The following is a 13,965-nucleotide window of genomic DNA, read 5'->3' as shown; positions in this document are numbered from 1 at the left end:
CACTGAGAGAACAATCCCTCATATCACAGTATATACACTTTCACTCAGCAACACTAAGCATGATGAAACCAGCAGCTACTCATTCATGTTGAATTACTGCGAAATGAACTCTTTTCTTCTCCCACCTTTCTGCCTCTTCAGGTACTGGCTGACTCAGGTGAAAGCAAAGCACCACAATCAAATCTTTTGTGATTATGTTAGCTATAATCCTCTCTAATAATCAAAAAGAAAATAAACATATTTCTAAGATACAAAGGCACAAGGGGAAACACAATTAGCCCAAAAGGGAAGAACAGGAAACTAACAAGGAAAAAATAGCAAGCAGGGCAAACATTCAGTCTAGTGCTCCAAGTGGGGAACTAGGGCATGTGATGGTGTGATATGAATCCCCAAAGCTTGGACAAGTTTGACCCTCCAGCCTTGTCTCTTGCGGGGCCACTCCCTGGAGCTGGGTGTGCTCACTGATTGTGAAATCCCTCAGCAGTCATTTCATTAGCCTGGCATTACTAACTTAGGTCTCCACTATAACACTGGCTCCACCCTCAGAGTATGACAAAACACTCTTTCTGGAGCTAAAGACCTGGACTCCAACTATGACATACCCTTCCTGGCCACAAGCCTTTCCTCAGAATTATCAGCGAAAGCCCACAGTTCTTAAAATATATTCATTCCACAATACCCAAAGACACAATCTACTCCCAAGCATACAATGAACCTCTCACATCTGCCAGAATACACAGGCCAAGAGCCCCATGAATTCAAGACACACTCAGCTGCCTACAACCTAGACTTCTCAAATGCATGAGACGAACCGTAATTAAACACCAGGACCACACATTTTACTAACATCACCAATATCTTCATGAATTATGTGCCACAATAAACACAAATACAATTCCTGAGCATTTGTATACACACAGATTCTAAATACCGCATTCTCAAATCCATGAACATACACCTAATCACTTGTGTGCCTACACAGAAAACACAAAATTGCTAATCTTGCATGCATGAGACAGAGAGTTTTAAAGCAGCACACATGAAAAACCATGCACCCATTAATCTCTAAATATGGATCCATATATATATACTTTCCACATAGAAATGGACAGACACACAAAAATTTTCAAACATGAATACAGAGATTCCCTAAAACTGCAGCATTCCACATCTCCAGAAAGCAAACTGCCAAGCTCTGCAGCCAAACATTTCCATATGGACCTAGAAATGTCACACATTCTCTGAAGAAATAGATTTTCAATACTCCTCTCAACTTTATTACCAATGAAGAAACTTACAGAATTCACGTACCCATGTTAGAATCTAGAAACCAATTTGCATGCTCAAGACACAAAACTATCTCCAGCTACATATAAGCTTACTTACAAATTCCAAATTATCACACCCTACTAGAACAAACTTTATTTCTTACAAATACTAACAAAAATTGTATCATTTATCTCTAAAACAAACAATTTCCACAGCCCCTGTTTAAAACCACAATGTCACTTTCCATCCCAAATATACATCCTCCTTTTCACATAACAAATAACTTTCTACTTAATACAGATATCAACTTCATTGTCCCTTAAATACACATACTAATTGACATCTAAGTATTCTGCCTTCTCACAACTATCACTAGCACATGCAACACAAATACAAACACGCGCACGTGTGCAAACACACACACACACACACACGCATACACCCCTGCGGTGTGGCAGCCAACACAAACAATATACCAGTAACTCTTCATAGGCGTGTCATCTCTACAGTTACCCACTACATAAGAACAGGCAAATATCCCCCACTATTCAAAAAATCTAATACAAGCTCACACACTCCCAAATATGATCACTTCCAGGACAGGAGACTCCGGGACCAAGCAGTGTCTGGTCTGGGCTCCACCCGCGTCCAGGTGAGAATGGTTTGCGGTGCAGCGTTGTCCGCGCGGACTCACGACTGGGAGGCCCGCCGCCGGGACTGAAGAGCAGCGCACGATGGACTCGGGAAGGGAGAGGCACGCGGGTCCACTACCTCTAGACTGGGAACCCACTCTGGACGCCGCCATGGTACCCGCGCCAGCGGTTGGGAAACCGCCTGCAGCGCTCGCGCCTTCGGGTCATCCCCGCAGCAGCCAAAGCAACGGACGCTGTACAGTTGGGGAAGCCCAGGAGCGCCACAGGGACTCTGGCCAAGGGAGTGCGCATGCGCGAGGGCTGCTGGCGGGAAGCACGGAGCTCCTGCAGGACAGGATGGAAGTGCTTTGGCGTCTGTGAGGTGTCATCTGCAAGGCGGCTGCTCCTGGGGGAGCCTCCGGCTGCCCCTTCTTCCAGCGAGTGCACCTGAAACGACCGCGGTGATGTTCACTGTTACAAACCTGCCAGGCCTGCATTGGATATCGCCTGGCTGCAGCATTGCAAGCTCTCTATGCTGAAGCTCAGGCTCCTTATTTAGGACCATTGTTTTGACCCCCTTTGCACCGCATCCCTTTGATTCTTGTTCACTGGTCCAAACATCAGTGTGTGCCTTTCTCATACTCCATCAATAGGCTCCATTCTGGCAAAGAATTAGGTCTGGGTAACCCTCTAAATACCGCATTCCTTGAATTTGCCTGCTGGATTTACAGTACTCAGCTATTATTAGATACTTAGAGCCCTCCCAATAAATACAGAAGCTCAACTGCTTTCTTTGAAAGCTTTCCTTATACGTTTTTGAGGACTTTGCAATGTAGACCAATTTCAGTAGACAGAGCAAGTTAATGTTCTTCCTTTTCTACTACATGACATGATTTTAGTTGGAACTTTTAAAATTGTACCATGGGTTCACTGAACCTTGCAATACATGGGGAAAAAAATCCCTGGATGTTCTTTCTGGGACTTGGGTAATTAGTATCACTTCCTTCCAAAGAATAATGTGGAAGATACTATGTCATATATGACACTACTAATTGCCCCCTATGTGCAGATCTAACTTGTATGCAGGAGGCAGACAGGGTCTTTGCCATTCCTCCAAAGCTCCCTGATGTTCAGAAATGTGTGAGTGTGTGCGTATACATACATGTATCTGTGAACAGTGTCAGCTCTGGACCTTAGAACAGCAATGGACAGATGGTAGGGCAAAAGGTCATTTAACTGCTCCTTTCCATGGCAATTCTATAAAAATTGAATTTGGGCTAGTAAGATTGAGTGTGCATCTTCAGTCTAACATTGTGAATCGGTACAAAACTGATTGCATAGGATTAGGAGTGTAGCTCAGTGGTAAAGTGCTTACAGAGAGTATGCAATAGGCCTGAATTGGATATTGATCTCCCAAATAAATTTTGCTTTGGAAATCTGGTCTTCATTATTCATTACAGTAAAGTATTATTTAAAGAAAAAGAAGAAAGAAACAATTGTGGAATTAAGAGAGAAGACAGTTTTTCCACACTGCACATTTTATATCACTTATTAAAAAACATAAAACTATCAAATCTAATTAATACCAGTTACATGAATGAAATCTGTGGGAAATAATCTGCTCTCTTGGAAAGTGAAAGAAGAAGAAAAAAGAATCCCATTTTAGTGCTTGGATAGCATATTTCGACAGACCATTCATTTAAAAAGTTTTATAATAAGGTGCTGAATACTCATGAACACCCAAGTGTGAGTTTTGCAGGTGTGATGAGGTGAAAAAACCACTATATCCATAAAATGCAAGCCACACCCTACACTTTAGAATAGAGGTTGTTTATACCCATTATTGTTTATAATTAATATGGTAGACGAGAGCCATGGCTCACATGTTCTGCCCAGCAGGGAAGCAAACAAAGATGATTGATGGTGTTGGATTAGGGTTGCAACTACCAACTCATTTGTAAATATGTATGTTTCTGTTATTCATCTGTGAATTTGATTATGTATGCAAGGACCCTGAATTCAATCTTGGTCTAGCAAATAAAATTTGCTTTGAAAGTTTGGTCTCTGCCATTCATTATAGTAAACCACTACTTAAAAAATTAAATGTGGAAATAGGAGAAGACAGTTTACCACATTGTATTTCATATCACTAGGTCAAGAAAAAATTAAGAAAGAAACCCTCCAGGACTAATACTGATGACATGAATGAAGACCGTAGGAAATAATAAGCTGATTTGACAAGTGAAAGAGACAAAGAAGACTATTTTCAGTGTCTGAGTATCCTGTTTGTTCCCATTCCTTTAAAAAGGCTTTTAATAAGGTGTTAAATATATCATGGACACCCAAGTGTGTGTTTTTCAGACATGGATGATAAAACACTATATCCATAAAGTGCAAGCCACATCCTACAGTTTGGAGTATTGTTTATATTCATGATTGTGTGGCTGGTGAGAGCCACAGCTGCTCGTGCTCAACAGGGGAAGCAATCAAAGACAAATGATGAGGTATTGGAATAGAGTGGCATCTGTCACATACCCTGTGTTAATCTGAGAAATTATTTAAAAATGTTCCAGAAATTATTTAAAAATGTTGTGGCACCACTATATTATTTGAAGGGGAACGTGAGGTTGCCCCCTACCAGCCAAAACTCTTCATGGAATGTCTGCCCAGACCCAGCGGGACCTGCTATCCCTTTTCCTTCCCCCCATGAAGAATGTTTTGGCCATAATTCCACTGGGTTTACATTTAAACGTTGCCCAGTGCCCTGAGAATCTGCTACAGTCAGGTCACACTCTGGGTCCTGTTGTTGACATTTTCCACGTAGGAGACTGTGAGACTCTGTGTCCAGTGTCCTGGCCTTTAGAAGAAGAGGAGCTTGGAGGGTCAGGGACTTGTTCTCTGACTGACATTCACCATGTAAATCCTTGGGAATTTGAAAGGAGCACTTCCTCTGAGTGAGGAGAACTAGAGGAAGGAAAGACCACTAGATTACACACTTGATGTGACTGTGGAAGCCCAGGGAAGACTGATAGTGCTCATGGGGAGGAGGGCTCCTAAGACACAGATCAGACAAATCAAGGGAAGTACACTGGGTCAGCAGAAGGAGAGAGGTCAAGGGATCAATTCCTTGTAGAGTGGACACAGGTAGCTACAAGGTATTTTAGGGAGTCAGATACAGTGTCAGATTGGTGGTTAGTGAGGGCTCCCAGGAAAATAGAGGATGAGCCTGTGCCCATTCTTCAGAAACTGGAAGCTGCCTGTGATATCATTCTGAGGGGTTTGACGCTAGGGTCTCAGATTATAAGTGCGTAGTCAAGAGAAATGTTTTCAGCTAGTAAACTGCCTAGTAGGGTTATTACTGACCACATCTGCAGTGTGATACACTCTGGGAGAGGATGCAGGGCACTCCAAGTGCCACAGCCCAGGGCCTCTCACCAAACCCCTGCCCTGGAAAAATCCTTCAGTCCATACAGCAGGTGTCCTTGATTCCTGAAGGGCAGGGAACCAGGGAACCTCAACCAACCTATATTTGGACCTCCATGAAGTCTTCTGGATTATTGTCACTTTCATGGAAAGAAGAGGATTCTCAGAGCTGCTTGGTGTTGGCCACTCTCTGTGGTGTAGCGTCAGTCCTTCATTTTATGTTGACAGGAAGACTCTACTCATCTTCCTTAATAGGTAATCAATGAGAAGTGAACACATGTGGGGTATCCTTCAGTTTCCAGAATCAGATATGAAGACAACTGTGTTCTTTTCAAGAGAAAAGGGAGAATAGCACAGAGGAAGGGCCCCTACTTGTATTCTGATTTGAAGTTAGGCAGGTATCCTGTTTAATATGTGCAAGTGTCAAAGTGTTGTGGACCTTGAAATCCTTGACTACACTATGTATGACATCCTACTGAACAGGGATGGCCTCCAGACAACCTTACCACAAGTGTCAGTTGGCTCATACCTGGTTCTCTGTGACACTTTCCTTCCCTTTATTGGGAGCTCAAAGGAAAAGGAGCTCAGAATGGCTCCAATACCCAGGCCCAATAATATGACCAGTGGCTGTGAAAACCTCTGAAAGCCTCATCACTCACCATCACATTACCTTTTATAAACCTCAGCAGCCTTTGCAGATCATGGCAGGATCTCAGGGAACTCAATGACTATCACACAGACCTTTTCCCTGGGAACAAAGCTTCTTGTGTCATGGTAGAAACTAGTGAACACTGGGGACAGGGCTGGCCAGATTCTGTACCCTCCCATTAGGAAGTGCTGCAGTAAGTGATGGGAGAAGCACCCACATGCTAGGAAGGATGAACTTCAGGGTTCCTTAGTCCCTAGCCAGGGAGAGAGTTTATACAGGTGTTTTGTTTGTTTGTTTGTGTGAGCCTAGGAAAGAAATGGAGGGGTATACAAGGAGATGTCAGCAAAAGGAAGGCTGAGGAGGTGATGGGCCAATAATCTTTGGAAATTGTCATCTTCAAAAATGACCTTGGAATGCCTGGAACTACCCTGGAGAGCATGCCGCAGGGCACAGTGCCACTGAGCAGTCAAATTGATCCATTTCTAGGGAGTTAAGTAGGAGGTTGATTGGATTGTCTGCAAAGGCTTTTCAAGGGGAGTCTCAGGAGGCAGAGAAAGTTGAGGTGTCACATTCAACAGAAAGTGTTCAGGGAATCCTAGTGTACTGGAAACAAATTTTCTCTTGGTATTCCTATGACTGATGTAACATAGCATGGAATTCACTCAGGAACTTTTTGCAAACTACCTGATCTCTTTGCACACAGAGCCCTGATCTTTTTCCATTTGTCCTAAGATTCCCACTGACTAAGGAACAGGGTGGCCTCAATCCTGCTGACATTTCCCCGTCCTCCATGCTCCTGTTTACTTTTGCATCCACAGCATCTGCATCAGAAAACAAGGCATAAAATTCAATCCTGGTGCCCCATTGTCCCTTTTCACAGGCCTGCCCTATTTTCCCGCTTGCCCCTCTGCCACACACCACCTGTTCTGGGATTTGCCCCCTGCCACCATGGGTGACTGTACCCACCTACCAGCATAAAGCCTCTGGTGCTGTCTGCTTAACCTGGAAAACTGAGTGTGGCTGATCTGTTCACCTTGGAAACATGAGGGCCAGAACTGAGGCCAGGAGGGCCTCCTCATATTCAGAACAATTGCCACACTCAGGAACCCCTCATCTGGAGGGCCCCAGGGGCCTTCTTTGGGGTCATGGAGCATCATGCTCCCTTCCTCGCAGTAGCTTCTGCCCTGAGGACCCCTGTGCCTGCCTCAGTCAGTGGGGCAACCTGGAAACATGGGGGCCATTGGCACCAGGGCCTTTCCCCTTCAGTACCACCACCATTTGCTCAACTGGACCCCACCATCCTCCCAATGGGTGTTCACCAATGACCAGGTGGACAATTTGGAGAGGGTGCACTACCCCACCTTCCAGACTGCAGTGCCACCAGGTGCCTCAGGTGGACCTTAGAGCATCAATGAAAACTTCAGCTACTGGCAGCGCTTGAAGACCCTGGTCCACAGGCACCTTCCTCAGACTCCAGAAGAGAAAGCACTCTCCTCCGTCCTCATGTGAGTGCTTTCCCCAGGGTTCCTGAACTCCTCCTAGAGCTCTGACATGAGGAAAAGTGTGGGATGGTAAAAGGAGGCTGGGATGTAGGGGAACTGGAAGGAATGGCCTGAGGTTTGGGGGACAAGTTCAGATACCTGATTCCCAGGAATATTTATCTCACCCCAGGAGAAGAAATGTGCCTTAACTCAGTTGCCCATCACAGCCCCATGAGTATAGGCAATCTGTTTCCAATGACATCACCCTCACACAGAAGACTCAAGGTCAGAGCAAGTGACTGGGATAATGTAAGCCAGGATTTCGAGTTGGCTGTCTGACTCCATATGATGGTCCTTCCCTCCAGGCATTTCAGATTCCAGCATCAACCTGATTGTTCATGGCACAGAAGACATCACAATCAGAAGTAAGGTTAGGAATGCTGGCCCCAAGACAAAACTCTATAGACACCCACACACATTATCCTGAACTCCTGATCAGGACCCTGCGGTTATGGGGCACTCATGGGGAAGTTCACTGTCTTTGCATTCTGGATAGGTATGTTCATCTTTGCTCCACTCTGTAATCATGCTCCAAGGCCATTGTGTGTACCATCTCAGTTAACTTGGGCTCCATATCAGATGCTATAGACTCACTGTCTGAAACCCCAGACATTCATTTCTTACCATTCTGGAGTCAGGAGTCCCAGAAGAATGACTGCTCCAAAATTCCAAATTGCTTGATAATATGCCTGGCTGGCCTGTGTTTCACATGACCAGCATCCCTTCAGTGTCTCCTCCTTCTCCTACCAAGACCACTAATGCCCTCATGAAGCCTCACACTCAGGATCTCATCTAACACTCCTAAACACTAAAACCAATCTCCAAATACCATTACATTGGGGGGTTAGATCTTCAACATGTGAAATTTGGAGGATAAAGATATTCACCACATAATACCCCACACCATTGAGGAATTAAAGTAAAATTATACAGTCCAATGCAGCCCTTAATGTTAATATTTGGTATAAAGTACATGGTCCCAGGGCCCCAGTGCTAATACTTTTGACTTGAACATGATGGGGCAGATGCAAACAAAAGTAGGAGAATATTGGTCCAGGTAAGTTGAGAACAGAGGATGACCTTTGGACCCTGATTACTTCTGATGCATTCCAGTACATAGTTTTGGTTGCCAGCCCCAACTGGAGTCCAAAATACCCTGGAGGAGTGTGGGAAGCCATCCTTAATTAGCAGAATCAGACTAAGTTGAGTCATGGGATACAGAGGTCTGTCTTCCAGGAACTAACAGCCACAGAAATCTGTCTCATATTACCAGGAAGCATGGGGAACAGTGTGGGAGTGGTTCCCTGTCTCGTTGTGGAATACCTCCCTAATAAAATGGCTCCCCTAACTGTACCCTATCCTCTCCATCACAGAAGAATCTCCTCCTGGTCTTTCCCCCTTTACCTGTGTGTCTATAGATAAATAAGTTGAACTACTCCAAGTTGTTGCTGTTGTTAGAGGCCAGAGCTGGCATGGCCAGACCTGTCATGCCCCCTCTCATTTAAAAAGAGTATTGGCACTTGTGTGTTTATTGAGTAGATAGTTTGGGGGTAATTGAGTGATATGCAGCCAACGTCCTCCTCCATCAGTTAACCCTTTTTTCATCCATGTGGGACATGACTGAGAGACACCACACAGAGGAGGGCCTTTGAAAGAGTTTCCAGGAATGGCAGCGCACAAATGTCTTGATCATCAATGAAACCCCAGAAATGAGAGTCAGGTTTCAGGACCCAGACCCAAGTGGTGCAGGATTATGTATTGAACAGCAGGGTTTTGTAGGATCTGTCACCTGTGTGTTGATTCTGATGCATCTACCTCTCCAAATTGCAGCCCCCTCTAGCTAGAGGTCTAGGCAATCTCTCTGCAACTGTACCAGAAACTCCAACCTCAATGTTCCTGATTCCAACTGTGCCTAGAGTTTCAGGTTAAGTATGAGGAGGAGTAACCAGTCCAACCACAAGTTCTCCTTCTGTTTGTGGGCTCTGCAGAGGCCAGTAGCCTCACACCTGCCTAGAAATGGTCACTTCTTTGGAGTGGGAACTATCAGAGGTCATGAAACTGGTCACTACTTCAACCTGATATTTCAGAAGAGGATGGCAGTGGGGAGTGTATGGAGGGGTTCAGCACATGTTTGATCTATATCAGCAATGGCTCTAAGTAATCCTGCCATTCTAATTCTAACAAGTGAAAAGAAGAAAAAGAACAGCCCTCATTGGAAGCAACCCAATGCTCTCTATTAAACTTTACTTTCACATGACCTGTCCTGTGCGTCTGTCTAACAGGTGATTCTTCCAGGGCTCATGGTCCCAGCATCAATATCCCTGAATTTGGAACACCCCTGATATGAATCAAATCCCTGACCAGCTTCTGGCAGTTCCCTGATCTTTGTAGTTCCTTGAAAGAACAGGAGAGACCTGGAACAATAGTCCCCTAGGGATCATGCTTGGGTCCCTCAGATCTGATTCTCTTCAGGCACTACTTGATATAGTGTTTCCCCAGAACTGTGGTTCTTCCTTGTAGCACCTCTCTCCTTGGACTGGCACAGTCCACTGCAGAATACAACTCCACATCCCTGCTACCAGCTCCTGCTTGGAATTGAGCTAGTACCTGTCTGGTATGCGTAACTCAATTCTCAAGATTCTCAACACAGCCTGTGTCTCCCTTACCCAAAGCCCACCAAGATTTATGTAACATGAACCTGACACCAAAGGGTGCCAAGGGCCACGGGAGGTTGCTGTCCAAAATAAGAACATTTCCTTCAGTATGGGGAATTTAATCTTTCAAGCAGAAAAGCCTGTTAGCACCTAGGGGTCCCTTGTAAACTTTATTTTTTAACTGTGTAGTGATGAGGCCAAGTATGTGACTCCTTTCTCTCCTATCTGTCCAAAGAACCAATACACCATCTTTGCAGCACTTGGATCCTTGGTGGGGATAGTGCATGAACTATCAGTGGCTCCAAATGTCCTCCCACATGACTGTACTAGATGTTCCACCTCATGCACTGTCACCTTCCTTGTGTCCTCAAGTCAGGTTGTCCTGGAGTAGGGCAGACAAGGCTAGGTCACTAAACCCTGCCTTCTACCATTTGTTTGAAATGAAGTTGGATCCCCCATCCATGCACTGCTCTTGTCTTCCCCATCCTGGTGTGCACCTCCAGAAAGACAATGCCTAAGGCATGACCTGCCTGATTTTTAGGCAGCCAAACCAAGGTGCCAGAAACCAAGGCACTCAAGATCTAGGCACCCAACGAGATCACACCTGAAGCCATCCATATGTGCAGCTTGGGGTCCACAAACTTTGCCACATGGAAGCCCTCCCACTTGTCCACTAGACAGCCTTCTGCAAACTTGGGAGAGGAAGGACTGGGCAGCAGTCAAGAAAGGAAAATTTATACCCAGATCCATCTCCTGAGGCTTATTAATGAGGACTTTGTCACAAGGTGGGCTGGGTCTAAAATCTTGGTGTAGCTTCATAGCTTAGATTCTCAGTAGTGTGTGTGTATGTGTTGTGTGTGTTTGTGTGTGTGCATACACACGTATATATATTTGTAACATGTGTGAAGTTGGTGGTTGGGATTTTATAACTCCATGGTGCAGACCAGGATGGGATCATCACCACTTCCTGTATATCCTAGATGTTTCTAGACTTGGCGTCATTTCCTTCGAAGGTCACTCACACTCTCTTTCTTCTCTTCCCAGGAGTAGACTATGATTTGCCTCTGCTTCCTGGAAAATTCTTCTTTTCTCTGAACTCATATATATAATATCTTGGCCTAACAAAAGCGCACGAGTAGGAGGAAGGACACACCCCGAACAGATGTAAAGGGGAAGGGAGGGTCTCCCAGTAGATCATGGGGCTGGTGATACACTGGCTATGCAAGAGAAGCAAGAACATCTGACAAACAATTGCAAGGACACCAGGAACACAAGAGGTTGGTGAGAAACAAAAGGTAGACCAGGAAGAAAGGAGCACCAGGTAGAACTACATAGTTAAAGACACCAGGTTTACTGGGGCCTGGGGACAGACACCAAGGTGAAAAAGACAGAGAGAGATACCTGGTAGACTAGAATAAAGGACACAAGGAGGTAAGAAAAGGAGTTTGCCACCGGTGGACAGGGGAGAAGAGGATAGAAGGTAGATGAGGCATATGTGGGACCCTGTTCACATGTCACACAAGACTTCTTCTATACCCATCCTGCCAGTGATACATGACTCCTTGATTGTGACTGCTCCAGAACAGAGGATATAGGTCAGGATAAAACATCCAAACTGATTTTATGCATTCAACTTCTTAAAAGAAGTAAAATTTAATGCAAAATTTAAGAAAAGGCACAGTCTCAGAACTGAGGACAGAACTTTCAATCAGACACATTTTACTTAAGACAAACCTATCCATCATTCTTGCTGCTCTCAGAAAAGGTGTGTTCCATGGCTCAAATCACTGTGGCTGTGTGGATTATTACAATATTGAAATACTTCCCTACTGAATACTGAGGAGTCCTGAGTAGCCCCCTGCTATCATCCTGTCCCTGCTTCTCCTCTCACACTTGGGCTGTCATGACAAAGCGCCCTGACAGATTTGCCTGAACAACAGAAGTTTATTGTTTCACAGTTCTTTCTTAGGATTTTAGGCTAACAATTCAGATGTCATTATGAAATGTTCTTCGGAGAGTTCTCTCCCTGGATTTTGTATGCTGTTTTTCTCCTATGTCCATCACATGGTTCTCCTGTTGTGTACCCTTTCTCCTAATCTTCTTTTCATGTGCATGTATATAAAAGAGTGAGTATATATATATAATATAGTCAAATACTAGTTGTATAAATTAATGGGTTACTTTGTATTCTATTCCATATGTGCATGTATCATGCATGTCTTTTTTTTATTTTATTTTATTTTTTGCTACCAGGATTGAAATGGGGGACAATGGACCACTGAATCCCACCCCAACCTATTCTGTATTTTCTTGAGAAGGGTCTCACAGAGAAGCTTAGGAACTCGCTTATCCTGAGGCTGGCTTCGAACATGTGATCCTTCAGTTTCAGCCTCCTGAGTCGCTGGTGTTATAGACATGCACCACAGTGCCCAGATTAAATTTCAAAGAAATGGAAACAACATACCAAAAAGCGGAAGCAATGCAGAGAGGCAAGTATTTAGCAATAAATGTCTAAACAAAAGTATTCAAAACAACAATATCCATGATTCATCATAATGTTTTACAAAACAAAGAACAAATCATATCCAAAATTTTTGGAAGGAAATAGGAAAATTCAGAGAAAAATAAATAAATTGGAGAAAAAAAGAATAATATAGCCTCCTTATACCAAAACCCGAAATAGACACATAAAGGAACAAAAATGTCAGACAAATATCCTTAATCAACATACATGCAAATATTCTTAGCAATTTTATCAAATTGCATACAAAATCATATTTTAAAGATAGTGCACCATAATCACGTGGGTTTATCCAGGGATGCAAGTTGGTTCAACATCCAGAAATCAATAATGGTAATTCACCATATCAACAGAGTTAAAGTTAAGAATCATATGATTATTTCAATAGATGCAGAAAAAGTATTTGAAAAAATACAGCATCCCTTCATGCTCAAAACACTAAAAAAATTATGGACAGTAGAAGCATCCTCAACATTGTAAAGATGATCTATACTAAGCTCATGGCTAACAACATTCTAAATGGAGAAAAACTGGAAGCATTACCCTTAAAAACTGGAGCAAGTCAGGATGCCCTCTTTCACCACACTTCTATCCAAACATTGTCCTCGAAATTCTAGCCAGAGCACTTAGACAGACCAAATAATTTAAAGGGATACAAAGAGGAAAAGAAGAACACAAATGATACCAACTTGCAGATGACATGATTTATATTTATAGAAGCAAGAAAAATTCCTCCAGAAAACTTCTAGAACTCAATAAGTGAATTCAGTAAAGTACAGTATATAAATCAATTCTCATAAATCTAAAGCATTTTTTATTCATAGGAGAATGAATGTACTGAAAGAGAATTAAGTAAAAACTACTCCATTCATATTATACTAAAAAAAAATGAAGTACTTGAGAATCGATATAACAACAAAGAGGGGGAAGACCTCTACAATGAGAACTACAGAACACTAAAGAAAGAAATTAAAGAAAACTTTAGAAAATGGAAGTATTTCCCATGTTCTTGCACAGGCATAATTAATACTGTCAAAATGGCCATACTAACAAAAGTGCTATACAAATTCAATGCAATTCCAATTAAAATCCCAATGACATACCTCATAGAAATAGAGTAAGCAATCATGAAATTAATTTGGAAGAATAAGAGACCCAGAATACCTAAAGAAATTCTTAGCAGGAACAGTGAAGCAGGGGCTATCACAATACCAAACATTCAACGATTCTACAGAACAATAGAAAATAAAAACAGCATGGTACTGGCACTAAATAG

At 43.3% G+C, this 13,965-nt stretch overlaps 1 pseudogene across 1 annotated transcript in view; it reads right to left on the bottom strand.

Annotated features, from left to right (window-relative positions):
* Nucleotides 1-13,965, bottom strand: part of LOC306642600 (thiosulfate sulfurtransferase/rhodanese-like domain-containing protein 2) — a 417,963-nt pseudogene that overhangs the window by 199,089 nt on the left and 204,909 nt on the right. The window lies entirely within an intron of this gene.

The sequence above is a fragment of the Sciurus vulgaris genome (genome assembly GCF_902686455.1).
Source record: "Sciurus vulgaris genome assembly, chromosome: 13".
Taxonomy (NCBI): domain Eukaryota; kingdom Metazoa; phylum Chordata; class Mammalia; order Rodentia; family Sciuridae; genus Sciurus; species Sciurus vulgaris.
Note: the sequence above shows the minus strand (reverse complement) of the source record. Positions and strands in the feature narration are given on the sequence as shown.